Source organism: Elaeis guineensis, chromosome 5 (assembly GCF_000442705.2).
Source record: "Elaeis guineensis isolate ETL-2024a chromosome 5, EG11, whole genome shotgun sequence".
Lineage (NCBI taxonomy): Eukaryota > Viridiplantae > Streptophyta > Magnoliopsida > Arecales > Arecaceae > Elaeis > Elaeis guineensis.
In genome coordinates, this window is record NC_025997.2 from 32829330 (window position 1) to 32844155 (window position 14826).

Below are 14826 nucleotides of genomic sequence, written 5' to 3' on the forward strand. Positions count from 1 at the left end.
AATCGGACGAGATAATAATGGTGGAACAGATGCGTCGATGACTATCAGTGCTTCCAGATTTAGATGATGGAGTGGATGACACAGATGGAGCAGATAATACAGCTGATGAGACAACAGCAGATCGATCCGAGCTCCATCGAGCACTCCTCGTCCCCAGCTCATTCTCTAGATGTCGATATTTGATGACTTATTGATGTATTTTTTTTATTTTATATATCTTATAATTTTAATTTAATATAATAAAATAATAAAATTTATTTATCAATTTATTATATAAATTTTTTATTTTAATTTTTTAATTTATAAAAGATATTATACATATAAATTTAAAATATATATTAATAATTTTTTTAAAAAAATATGATTAAATTATTAGCGATGAAATTATTTTTGATAAAATATTCATCATCAAAAATATTTTACTAACATAATTAAATTTATCAATAAATATATAATTAACAGTGATAAAAATTTTTTATCATAAATAATTATTAGCAATGTAAATTTTTATCAGACATTATCTTATTTGTGATGAAAATTTTTATCATTAATATTATTTAATTTTATTTATTTATTATTAAATTAATAGCGATAACTTATTTTTATTGTAATTTTTTTTAGCGATGTAAATTTTTTATCGCTAAAACTTTTAAAATTAATAGCGAAGAAAATAATTTCATTGCTGTTAATTTTTTATTTATCACCAATAATTTTTTTCATCATAAATATCTTTTTTTAGATTAAATTTTTTTATCATATTTTTTTTAATGATGAAAAAAATTTATCGTAAATATCATTTATTAGTGATGAAAAAATTTTTTTATCATAAAATATTATCAATGATGGAATTATTTGTGATGAATTATTAGCGATCAAAATTTCATCGCTAATATATATTAGCGATGAAAATTGATTATTAGCGATGAAAAGTTTTTGTTGCTAATAACCTATTTTGTTGTAGTGATACCTACTTCATTATTTATTTAATGTCACTCTCATAAATGCTCTTTCTCCTTTCTTATCAAGATGAAAAAGACTTCTTAAAGAAAGTCTCATGGGTGATCTTTGAGTTCATAAAGGGTGCCAAATCCAACTGCTTGAGTGCTTTCTTTTCGACGGCCATAAATCAAATGAATCGATTAACATCCCCCCAGGCACTTTTGGTTGAATCCAATCAATGGGGGGGCATACAATCCAGATCGAAAAAGGAAGTGAGCTTCAAAAGGTATACACAACTTTTTGGTCAGGAGTTCTCAAGCCCTCATTTTTTATTTTATTTTTTTTTTCTTTTAAAAAAGATTGCAAGCCTATGAGCATCCAAATCAAGGCTGAAGCCAAAGACAAAATTAAGGCTAATCCAAATCCCAAAATCAAGCCAATCCAAAGTCAGATTCAGACCGATTTGAAACCAGGTCCAGGCCGATCCGAAGTCCAGAATCAAGCCAATCTAAACAAAAAACAAGCCATCAAACTCAGATAAAGCTTAAGTCTGAAGCCCTCAGTGACTAAGTAGCAGGAGATAACTGATCCGAACCCTCGAAGGCCGAACTCTGCTTTTCAGCAAGTCAATGTCCATGAAAATCTTAATCGTCCGGGATGTCAAGACCTCTCTTTTTAGTGAGGGATCGAAGATGGGCCTTGATAAAGCAAAGATACCATCGAGTTTCGGTAGAGCAAAGATGCCATCAAGTCCCGCATCCCTAAGACCTATGATGTCAAGCATGGTGAAGCCTCTTATGAGGGGTCGGAGTAGCCACCCACATCGATCAAATGGAAATATGATGAAATTTCTCAGGCCTCGATAGAGCAAAGATACCGTCGAGCTTCGATAGAGCAAAGATACCGTCAAATCCCCAAAGAGTCAAAGATGGGTCTCGATAGAGCAAAGATGCCATCGAGTTTTGATAAAGCAAAGATACCGTCGAGTCCCGCATCCTCGAGATCTATGATGTCAAGCATGGTGAAGCCTCCTGTGAGAGGTTGGTGTAGCCACCCACATCGGTCAGATCGAAATAGGAAGAAATCCCTCAAGCCTTAATAGAACAAAGATGTCATCGAGCTTCGATAGAGTAAAGATGAAGTCGAGTTTCGAAAGGATAGAAGATAGACCAAGCCTCCTACGAGGGGTCGGAGTAGGCTAGAGTATACCTATGAAGGCAGGAGCCAAAACCCACTGGCCAAAAATCCCACTCTTTAGCGGGGGGCAGAAGACCCCACTCTTTAGTGGGGGTCAGAAAATCTCACTGGTATAAAATCTAAGCATATTTGAGTTTGAAATACAACAATATAAAAATCGAGCAATGAATACAGACAAAGATGAAAAATTTTCAATTCAAAATATTTTGATTGATGACAGCTTGATTACAGGAATAGGGACCCCATGCATCTGACTTCAGACCATGATGAGGCCACCTATGCATGGACCCCACAAGCAGTCGCACTTCTTTTATGTGCACAAGCAACCCCATGAACAAATCTAGCTTTTAATGGCCCCGAAGTCTATTGCAAGGGATGCCATCAATGCACAAAATGCCGCGCCACTTTTATACTTCCTCGACTTTTGGTTGTAGCACAATCAAACAAAAAAGAAGAAGAAGAGGTAATAGAGAGTGAAAAGGTGGGCAAAAAGAGGATGGAAGAGAAATGAAGCTTTTCATGTGACCAGCCTTTGTCGATGCTGAAGTTGACCTCGGACGACTGCATCCGATCTCGAATGATGCTGAGGCCACCCATGTGCAGCCCCTGTAAGTGGCCCCTACAAGGAATTCCCATGCATACTATGCCACGTTATCTTTGGATATCATCAATTCCCAATTGTGCACTGTTTATTGTGCATATGCTTCAGAATTAGGCTTGGTTCTCCCACATTTGGTAGATGTAGTAATGATTTGTCCCATCACCCTACAGGTGACACCACAAGACAAAAAAAAGAGAGATGAAAAAAAAAATGAAGAAAATCCCTATGCATCTGACCCTAAATGAAGCCGAAGCTGCCTGTAAGTGGCCCTTTGTGAGTTGCCCATGATTCTTCATGCACGTCCAGCTTCGAGCAGCACCGTGGCCATCCATATATGGCTCCATGTGTGGCCGTTTCTAAAGCTTGACGGAGTCAAATCCCATGATGGATGAGTGATAAGTAGTGTATTTTTATATTTATTGAAAGTATTTTTGATAATTTTTTATGTTAACATCTTCTTAAAAATCTAATTTTATGAATTTATTAAATTTTTTTGAAAAATAAATAATTTTAAAAAAAAATATGAAATTAGATATATTTATGAAAAATAAGATGTTAATTTAATTGAGTAATTTAAGCACCAAAATGAAGAAAAAATTTAAAAAAATTTAATGCAATTTTTTTTCAATTTTTCAGATAAAAATTGAAGCAAAAATGAAGCCAAAATACCTTAAAAAATCTAAAAATAGCCTCCTGTGCATGGTGGACAGGCCGCTCGGTACATAGAGCCAGGGTGCGGTCCACAGGAATAGTTTCGCGGTCCACAGATGCGCTCACAGCGAGAGAAAAATTTTGGACGCAATCCAATGGCTAACATCCATCCCGACCTAGATCTGATGGTCCACATTTGCTGTCGATTTATAAGAGGAGCTTTTGCACGATCCGATGGCCCAGAAGCGATCCATCACGCAATCGGACGGCTGAGGATGCTCCCGACTGTGTTAAGGAGATATATGACACGATCTAATGGCCCAGAACCAATCTAAACCCAGATCAGATGACTACAGTTTGATTCAACTTTGATAAGGATTAAAATGTTGATTTTTGATCAAATCTGGGCGGTCCAAGCCTGATCCGACGGCCAGAAAAATTTCTAAGGATTTTTATACGATTTCTAAGAGTTTTAGGACTCTTTTTCCTACCAAAAAAATATAAAAAATTCACCTATAAATAGGGGGTCTGGGAATAAGAGTAGGGAGAAGAAAAAATTAGAGAAAAAGTAAAGAAAAAATTCAAGGAGCTTTAGGGATCAATTATTGGGAGATTATGGAGCTAGAGAGCTTGATGCGAGGCTAAATCCCTTCAATCCAGGAATATGATGAAGCCTGTAAATGAGTTTTTATTTTTTTTTATATTTAATTTTTATGCAATAAAATTTTACTTTTATTTCATATCTTTTTACTTTTTTTTGAGGTATTGATCTAGTCTACATGGCCTATACCCTCTATCGACGTGCCGTGATCTCTGGATACAATACATGCTTAGGAAAGATAGATCGTGATATGCTAGATTAAATCTTATATCCTGTAATTAAATTTAGATAGTTTATACTTCAATAGGACGAGCTGTGATCTACTGATACAGTTCGTATCCCTTAGAGATAAACTATACTAATACCTTAATTACAAGAATTAAATATTATAATATAAAAAAAAAGAAAATAAATCTCTTTGCATGGTGGATTCAGAATTCCTAGGTTATTTCTCTGAATTATTTTCTTTCATAATTTAATTTATACTTTTGATTTCTTACCATTCTATTTCTCGTTAATCCTTCAGCAATCAATTCTCTTTTATTTTTTTTCATAAAAAAAAAAAGATAATCATCCTAAATCTCTGTGGAGATGATTCTGACTCACTCTATCTATATAGTTTGAGTTGATTTTTATTTTTGACCGCCTACGACAGCGATCAAATTTTGGTACCGTTGTCGGAGATCTAAGCATGATTATTTAAAAAAAAAAAAATTTCTTAGTTTCTTTCTAACTTACTTAGTTCCTTAGTCAAACTTACTTTCTTAAAAAAAAAAATCTCTACATTGACACCTCATATTCTACTTAAAAAATTAGATACTTAATCATAGAACCTAAAAAATAAAATAAATCAATTTATTCTTAACTAACTATCAAATCTAGTCACCTTTTCTTTTTGCATTGCATAATTCCATAAAACATCTTAAGGGCACAAATCCAAAACAAGATAAGGTAGAGATTTCATCACCCTTTCTTGGCCCACAAACCATCATCTTGTATATTGCATTACCCTAAATCTTAACTTAAAATCAATTAGACATTGGCCCCTAAGGACTTTCGAGCTCAATAGGATAAAGGATCCTAAGAGTAAGATCGAATTAGGGTTAGTCAGTTTGACTGGTATCTAGAAAAGTGGTTCAGAGACTATATTTTGAAGGAAGATGGTTATTTAATTGATTCTATTCGCTTATCTGGCCAACTCAATTGGTGTCTAAAGAAAGCAACAGGAGGGCCCCCATTGACCTTATACTTATCTGGCCAGTTGAATGGTTAGTTTTTTTACCTGGAGTGCTCAAAGGTGACCTTGGTAGTTAGAAGTTGTCTAGATCTAGGGTTATCCTTAGCTAAGATTGATTACATAATATGATTACTAACCTACAAACTGTAACCCTAATTAAAATACTCTTCTCCAACGTCTCTAGATTTAGGACTCCTTAGGACTCTCATCTCTAGAACTCTTCTTCTTCTCCTCTTTTTCTCTCATATATTAAAATTAAAAAAAATTAAAAAAATTAAAAAAAAAATTACTGGGACAAAATGAAAATTGTCAGACACAATCTAAAACCTACAAACCTATAAGGTTACTGAGGAAGAAATAGATTTCAATAGACAACCTAGAATTCTGCTGGACCTGTGTTATTCGATTAGCTCTGTCCAACTGTCTAGAATTAGATCCTCGACTAATAATTTTATAATTGGTTCTCAAACGATTAACATGCATCCTACATTCATTGAAATTAAAAATGTATATATTTATTCAAGGGAGTTTGAAGATACTAGAGTTGCAACTTTAACCAATAGAATTGAAGCCTTAGAATTCAAAAGACATATCCAATTTAATCAAGTGCTAGCACCCATGTACATTGGATGTGATGCATCAAATCATATTGTGAAGGAGTGTCCTTATTTGATGAACCCAACCCAAACTGAGCTCATACAGGAGAGTGCATTCAATGAAAGCTACATAAATGAACCTTATGCACCAATCTATAACCCAGGGTTCGAAAGTCATCCCAATTTTATATGGTCACAAGATACAACATTAGGAGTCCATAATTTTTATCAACCCTATCTAAGGCTCAACCAAACACTGAATGATCAACCAGATTTTGATCCTGAGGAAGGAGTCAACATATTAGAAAAGAGTCTAGATATCTTAGTACAATCAACCTCAGACATTAAAAATACTCTCAATAATTTCATGCAAATCACTGATCAGTTATTTAAACAATTGGACCAATCAACTATAACGGTTAGTAAACTAGAAGAGGATAAATTATCAAGCCAACTAGAGGATGACCCTAGAGCTCAGAATGGTCTAGAACTTAAAGGCCAGTTCAATCAGTTGAGAATATTCAGGTCTGAGGAACTAGAGGTGATACCCAAAGTTAATAATAATGAGGTATCCACACCTAGTGACCATTACACTCAGCTAAACTCAAAATTAATTGTTGAACCCCTCATGACACTGATTGAACCTTTGCTTAAAAAGAAAAAGAAAACAATAGGAGATCCAGAAATACTTCCTCAGCATATGTATATAGATCTAGATCTCTTAAAACCCCGACTAGTACTTAAGTTATACCTAGATCTAATTATAAAGAAAGAATTGTTAGTTATCAAAAGAATGAGTCATATAATGGTCTCAAGTAGAAAATACCTTGAGGAAGAGCCTGAATCACATAGAGAATTACAGACTCATGTTAAGATTCAGGCAGGAATAGGATAGACACTCTTTTAACGTCTGGCTGAAGATGTTAAACTTAGTACTTTTTGGGAGGCAATCCAAATTTTTTTTATTTTATTTTAACTGATCTTTATTTTTTTAGAAATAAAGGATCACTCTGTATGGAAGAGCCTGTCAATAATCTGGTTTGGCTGAAGACTTAAAACTTAGTGCTTTATGGGAGGCAACCCAGTTTCAGTTTTTACTTTTACTTTCTTTTGCATTATGTTTAGATTAATCAAGGCTTGCTTCGTATCTTTTGTAGGGATTTGAAGACAATATTACCCAAGATGGGGGAAGCACCCATTTTAAAAAAAACTTCTGGATCTGGTGACATCTCTCCTTTTTCTTTCTCCTTTTATGCATCATTTATTTTTTCTACTCCATTGAGGACATTGTCGATTAAGTGGGGGGAAGAATAAAATTTTTTTTTAAAGTCCTCAAGTAAGTTAGTATTTAGTATTTAAGCACCTGATTATACTTAAGAATTGAGTTAAACTAAGTATTTTTTTAAAAAAAATTATGTACAGACTAGAGAGTTTGTGAGATATTGAGGGATCAAGTATTAAGAAAATCTAATAAAGAGTTAAGAACTTAAATAATTTTCTTTGAGCATTTCTAAATTTTTTCTACCAGCATCGAAGAAGAGTTTACTTTTTATGGGCTTGTGTAGGGTAACTATATATATATTTTTTTTAAAAAAAAAAATTTAAGTACTTCATACTGAGTAATTGGGTCTCTTTTCCTAAGCAAGCATTGAGTTTCACGTTCAAAGGTACGAAGGGCAAAGAAGCTTTATTGTAAAGCTAATTTTAACTCGTAGCCTGTTTAATTCGAGCAAGTAGATTCGAGGGGTATTCTATACCTAGTGCCCTAAAGCCATCTGGTTTGAGAGTCATTGGCTGAAAACTCACTACATGGGTCAAACAGAAAGCTTAAGGGGTTAAGACACTCAATAGCAATACAACATTAAAAAAAAAAATTAATAAATGAAGGATGGAAGTAACAATATATATGTCCATATGAGGTTAATGATTTGAAGATAAAGGTATGAATAATTTAAAAAAAGTTTAAAAAATATTTAGTGTTCTTAGCTTAACTCTCACATTGATTAGTATTAATACTCCAATGACATGCCTCACTCACACTCTACTGGACATCAGTGGCCCTTTGAAAATTGTTTGGTGAAATTTGAAACTTTATAGTACTTAATTCTAAATTCTTTTTTTACTCGAGGATGAGCAAAATTCAAGTTGGAGGGTGTGATAAGTAGTGTATTTTTATATTTATTGAAAGTATTTTTGATAATTTTTGATGTTAACATCTTCTTCAAAATCTAATTTCATGAATTTATTAAATTTTTTTAAAAAATAAATAATTTTAAAAAAATATATAAAATTAGATATATTTATGAAAAATAAGATGTTAATTTAATTGAAAATTTAAGTACCAAAATGAAAAAAAAAAATTTGGAAATTTTAACACATATTTTTTTAATTTTTTAGGTAAAAATTAGAGCAAAATCGAAGCCAAAATATCTTAAAAAAACTTAAAAATAGCCTCCGATGCATAGTGAACCAGCCGCTCGGTCCACAGAGCCAGGGCACGGTCCACGAGAATAGTTTCGCGGTCCATAGACGTGGCTCACAATGAGAGAAGGATTCTGGAAGCAATCCAATGGCTGACATCCATCCCGACCCAATCCGACGGTCCACATTTGCTGTCAGTTTATAAGAGGAGATTTTGCGTGATCCGATGACCCAGAAGCGATCCATCACACGATCGGACGGCTGAGGACACTCCCGATTGTATTAAGGAGATATATGGCGTGATCCGATGGCATAGAATCAATCTAAACCCAGATCGGATGGCTACAATTTGATCCGACTTTGATAAGGATTAAAACATTGATTTTTGATCAAATCTGGGCGGTCCAAGCCTGATCCGACAGCCAGAAAAATTTTTAAAGATTTTTATATGATTTTTAAGGATTTTTGGACTCTTTTTTCTACCAAAAAAATATGAAAAATTTACCTATAAATAGGAGGTCCAGGAATAAGAGTAGGGAGAAGAAAAATCAGAGGAAAAACAAGAAAAAAATAGAAAAAAATTCAAAGAGCTTTAGGGATCAATTATTGGGATATTATGAAGTTAGAAAACTTGATGCGAGGCTAAATCCCTTCAATCCAGAAATATGATGAAGCCTGTAAATAGATTTTTATTTTTATTTTTTGTATTTAATTTTTATATAATAAAAATTTGCTTTTATTTCATATCTTTTTACTTTTTCTGAAGTATTGATCCAGCCTACACGGCCTATATCTTTTATTGACGTGCCGTAATCCCTAGATACGGTACGTACTTAGGAAAGATAGATTGTAGTATACTAGATTAAATCTTATATCCTATAATTGAATTTAGATAGTTTATACTCCAATAAGATGAGCTGTGATCTACTGATACAGTCTGTATCCCTTAGAGATAAACTATATTAATATCTTAATTATAAGAATTAAATATTTAATATATAAAAAATAAATAAATCTCTTTGCATGGTGGATTCAATATTCCTGGATTATTTCTCTGAATTATTTTCTTTTATAATTTAATTTATATTTTTAATTTTTTATTATTTTATTTCTTATTAATCTTTCAGCAATTAATTTTTTTTTTATAAAAAAAAAATTATTTTAAATTTTTATAAAAATAATCTTGATTTATTCTATCTATATAGTTTAAATTAATTTTTATTTTTGACCGTCTATAATAGCAATCAATGAAACAACGTGTTACCTCTTAGATAGTGCATCACCCACCATGAGATGCCCATTGTCGGGATTTACATTGATTCTTTCGTATCTGACGGACATAATGATCTCTTATCCTGTCGCAATGACAAACAAGAAAGAGAGAGAGAGAGATAAGCGGGGAAGGGGAAAAGGGCATCGGCGCCCCTGGTCTTCCGTGTGTCCGTACATCCCTCGACACCAAGTTCCATCGGATCGGTGGCACCAAAGTCATGCATCTCGACAACTGGAGCATCCCCACGCACTCCCTACATGCCTTCGATGCAGCGATGCGAAAGCCATCCCCATGGCACCGAACCTCCCCGTGTGCATCCCGATGCAGCTGAAGCTGCCTCCGGCGGTCTCGAAGCCCGACGCCCTCCTCGTGCGCCTCCCGCATGGCCGGAGCTCCCCACACGCTTCCATATGCAGCCAAAGCCACCGACATCACCTCCAAAGTCGCCCACGGCTTCTCTCGCATGCCAAAGCCTTCCGGCGCCGACATCTTCCGCACATCTCCAATGCAATCGAGGCCGCCTGTGAGCGGCCCCCGAAGCCTTATCGGCACCCCCACGCGCTCCCTCATGCATTTCAACATGGCCAGTTTTTCGTGTGCGTCCATGCGCGGCTGAAGTTGCCCACAGCGTCGAAGTCCTCTCTGCGCGCTTCCGGCACGATCGAAGCCGCCCATGACACCACCAAACCCCTTTGCATGCCCTCACTCACATCCTTGTAACTAACGGTGCCGAAACTGGCAACGACGGCCTCGAAGCTTCTTCTTGCATGCCCAGCCTCTGCCGGCACTGAAGTAATTTGGTCGAAGCAGATCCAACCAAGCGAGACCCCAAAGCAAGCCTGGCCAAAGTCGGTCCTCCCAGCATGGCCATGATTTGTATGCGTGCCCCCCCTCCATCGGACGGCGTCGAAGCTTCCCGCATGCCTAAGCTTCTCGAAGCCGAAGCTTCCCACTAGCCCTGGCGAGCCCGAAGGCCCCTGAGGATGGTTCAAAACCCTTCCCCGTGCAAGTGCCCATCTCTTGCCGGTGTCAGAGTCCCTGTGAATGGCCCCTGTGCTCCCCGTGCACATGCACGACGTGCCTCCTCCAGCAACGGACCTCGCCAGATCTGTAGGTCCGACGGCTCCTTGCGAGTCTGTACGTACCTTTGACGGTAATAAGGCCGACTATGACCCCGTGGCCCTCTTGTGTATGCTACTTTTTCAGCATCTACATTTGGCTTTGGGCGGAACCGAAGCCACTCACAGGAGGCACTAAAAATCCTTGCGCGCTCGCTGTAGCCGATCTCTTCTCTGCGGCCATCACCACTTCTATTATTGAAAAATATATTCTAAAAATAATTATTTAATAATTATATTAATTTTAAATATATATATAAATTAATCATTAATAAAAATTATTTAATCTTTATCATCATAAAGTTACATCTTCTTAATAAATTTTTATGTTGTGATAAAGTCCTTAGAACTTATTTGATCGATAAAGAAGGATTCATCGCTTAGTCCTTTAACTCATTTACGACCAAATGATATGCTATTACTAAGACGATAGCGATAATCAAGTGTAGATCATTGTGTGTCATATGCATTGGTTATCCTCATAACCAAGTGGTATGGAGACACTAATATAGTATGCAAGTAAGATATAGGAGTACATCTCATTGAACGTGACCAACTGCGAAGCACTCTACTGTCAAGAGTAGCTCATGAAGGATATGGGTATAAGCGTTCCTTCAATCAAAGATCACCATGGTGACTTACAAACAACTCACTGTACTTTGGTATCGAACTATCTGAATTTTTAATTCACTGACTGAAAGATTTTTGAACACAATCAAGTACTTATTAAGTCGATATGTGAGTCAAGAAGAAAATAATCCCTCCGAATAAGTAGGAGTTAATGCATCACTATATTTCAATTTAGTAAAATCTGAGCTCGGATAATCCATATGATGGATTTAAAAGATTGAAATATAATGTGGATGATTTATCTAGGGTTGACAGTTAAATCCTAGATCGTCTTTGAGCATTCAGGATCAAAGGAATGAATTATATGATAACTATACGTCAGTAGGTTCTTAAATATTACTTTGCAATCATTCGACCTATCCGGACGTCGGATTCCATTACTAGATAGTTACATCGATTAGTTTAAAAATTTATTTCTACACTATCGAATTAAGTTTAAACCTATGGGGTTACGCTCAAAAAAAATTTCTGACTGATCATGTGACTGATCAATGATTAAAAATCATTCAAAGATATAATCGTCAATTCGATTGATGATTAACCTTAAGCAAAAGTTACGATGAAACAATTCGCTAAGCGTCAGTGAATTAATACAGAAAAAATTAATAATTAAATTATTGATTAGCTCAATTTAATGGAGCAACGATGTTTGGATCAAATCTAATTGAATTTGATTTAATTAGGTTTGACCCGATTAGGTTATGAGATGATCTAATCGCTAAAAAAGAATTATCTCTGATTTGATTAGGACTTTGATTCAATCAATTTTTAATTAGATTAAAATTTGATTAAGAATATAAAAGCTTAATTGGATTGAATTTTATTTATTTAATTGGGTCTGAGCAAATAAGATTTGATTTGGGACCAAATGTGAAAGAACGAAAGAGTCCAAATTAATTCGACTTCTCCCTAAAGCCACTCCCTTATCCATGCTGTTGGTGCAAAAATCTGCTAGCACCAGAGAAGCTAGAGTTGCGGTTGCCACCAGGACCTGCAAAAGAAGTCTAAACCAGAGGTGGGGTTGCTCCGGCAAGACCCTCCGATGCTCAAGTCAGTTCTCTGCCTCAACAAGAATGGAGTGCTCGAATGGAAGTTTTAGCAGAGTTTCTAGGTAAAAATGAGAGCTTAGAGAATAATATATCTGGGGCCCCCTTTTATAGGCGAAAGGGGGCAGCAGACTGATAGTGATATCCGTAACCGTCTGGCAGTGGGCTGCCCAGAGTCAGGCGGAGTTTGTTACGAAGAGTAGTGGAGTGGGATCGTGGCCACCGTCGGGACATGCCACGTGGAGTCTGTTGCGGGTAGTGGAATGGCGTCCGTTGTCGTGACTTGCCAGGAGGTGGGAGGAATCACACGGTATCCGTCGCAGGGAGTGAAGCAGAATCGTGGTCATTATGGTGATCTGCCAGGGAGTGATGGAGCCGCGCGAAATCCATCACAGGAGGTGGAGCAGTGTCGTGGCCGTCACTGCGGCCTGCCAGGGAGCGATGGAGCCGTGCGAAATCCATCGCAGGAGGTGGAGCAGTATCGCGGCTGTTGCTGCGGCCTACCAGTGGGCCTAGGCCTGTCGGCCGAAGTTCGGCTAGAGTGTCTGGCGGGAAGAGGTGGCTAGCCACCCATCTGAGAGGAGCTCAGAGTCCGGCTCCCGTAGGAGTCCGGATGAAGTCTTCTTGCAGCCGGAGTTGGAGATGAGATCCGATTCCCATAGGAGTCCGGGTAGAGTCTTCCTGCAATTTAAGTCAGGGACGAAGTCCGGCTCTCGTAGGAGTCCGGACGGAGTTTACCTATAAGTGAAGTCATGGGCGGAGCTCGGCTCCCGTAGGAGTCTGGGCGAAGCCTTCCAGCAGTAGAGGTTGGGGACGAAGTCCGACTCCCGTAGGAGTCTGGACTAAGTCTGCCTGTAGCTAGAGTCGGAGATGAGATCTGGCTCCCGTAGGAGTCCGGTCGAAGTCCACCTGCAATCAAAGTCAGGGACGAAGTCCGGCTCCCGTAGGAGTCCGGACGGAGTTTACCTGTAAGTGAAGTCATGGGCGGAGCTCGGCTCCCGTAGGAGTCCGGGCGAAGCCTTCCAGCAGTAGAGGTTGGAGACGAAGTCCGGCTCCCGTAGGAGTCCGGACTAAGTCTGCCTGTAGTTGGAGTCGGAGACGAGATCTGGCTCTCGTAGGAGTCCGGTCGAAGTCCACCTGCAATCAAGGTTAGGGATGAAGTCTGGCTCCCGTAGGAGTCCGGACGGGGTTTACCTGTAAGTGAAGTCGGGGGTGGAGCTCGGCTCCCGTAGGAGTCCGGGTGAAGCCTTCTCGCAGTCGAGGTCAGGGATGAGATCTGGCTCCTGTAGGAGTCTGGACTGAGTCAACCTGCAATCAAAGTCAAGGATGAAGTCCGGCTCCCGTAGGAGTCCGGACGGAGTTTACCTGTAAGTGAAGTCATGGGTGGAGCTCGGCTCCCGTAGGAGTCCGGGCGAAGCCTTCCAGCAGTAGAGGTTGGGGATGAGATCCGGCTCCCGTAGGAGTCCGGGCTGAGTCAACCTGCAATCAGAGTCAGGGATGAAGTTCGGCTCCCGTAGGAGTCCGGACGGAGTTTACCTGTAAGTGAAGTCATGGGTGGAGCTCGGCTCCCGTAAGAGTCCGGGCGAAGCCTTCCAGCAGTAGAGGTTGCGGACGAAGTCCGGCTCCCATAGGAGTCCGGACTAAGTCTGCCTGTAGCTGGAGTCGGAGTCGAGATCTGGCTCCCGTAGGAGTCCGATCGAAGTCCACCTGCAATCAAGGTCAGGGACGAAGTCCGACTCCCGTAGGAGTCCGGACGGGATTTACCTGTAAGTGAAGTCATGGGCGGAGCTCGGCTCCCGTAGGAGTCCGGGCGAAGCCTTCCAGCAGTAGAGGTTGGGGACGAAGTCCGGCTCCCGTAGGAGTCCGGACTAAGATCTGGTAGTTGTAGGAATCTACCGTTGGAGAAGTTTAGCCGTCAGCGGAGTCTGGAGTAGATCGGATTGGAGTTGAACCTGGCTGGAAGAAGTCTGGAAGGGATTTGGGGAGCAGCTGATAGTCGTAGAAAGTCGGCTGTCGGCGGAGCTTAGTGAGCACTCGGGGTGGTTTAATAGATAATCGGGGGAACTCATGTCGAAAGAGCTCGGGTGGTGTAGTGGGAGTTTGTCCGTCGGAGAAATTCGGTCAGCACTGTGGGAATCTGGCTGTTGGAGAAGTCCGGGGAGATACCATCTGCGGTCAAAAGCCGGAGGAGTCTCGGGAGGGTCAATCCTGTTAAGAACTTCGGCTGAGGATTTTTTATACCCAACATCAGTCCCCCTATTTTCGAGTTCGAATTTTGAATGAAGGAAGTATAGAAAGATTGTCACAGCCGAAGTTGCTCCCTCGATGCCCACACGCGATCGTCCTCAAATATTTTGGCATTTAATGCGCGTGCGCCGGAGTCTTTTCAAAGTGAGGTGATCCGAAGAGGCCCTTTTGGAACCTGCAGCGGAACGGTGCTCGAGGCGTGGCGTAATAAAGGCACTGTCAGTCGTCTGCCACTTTTTAACCGCCCACTGTGGTGAGTGGGACACGCG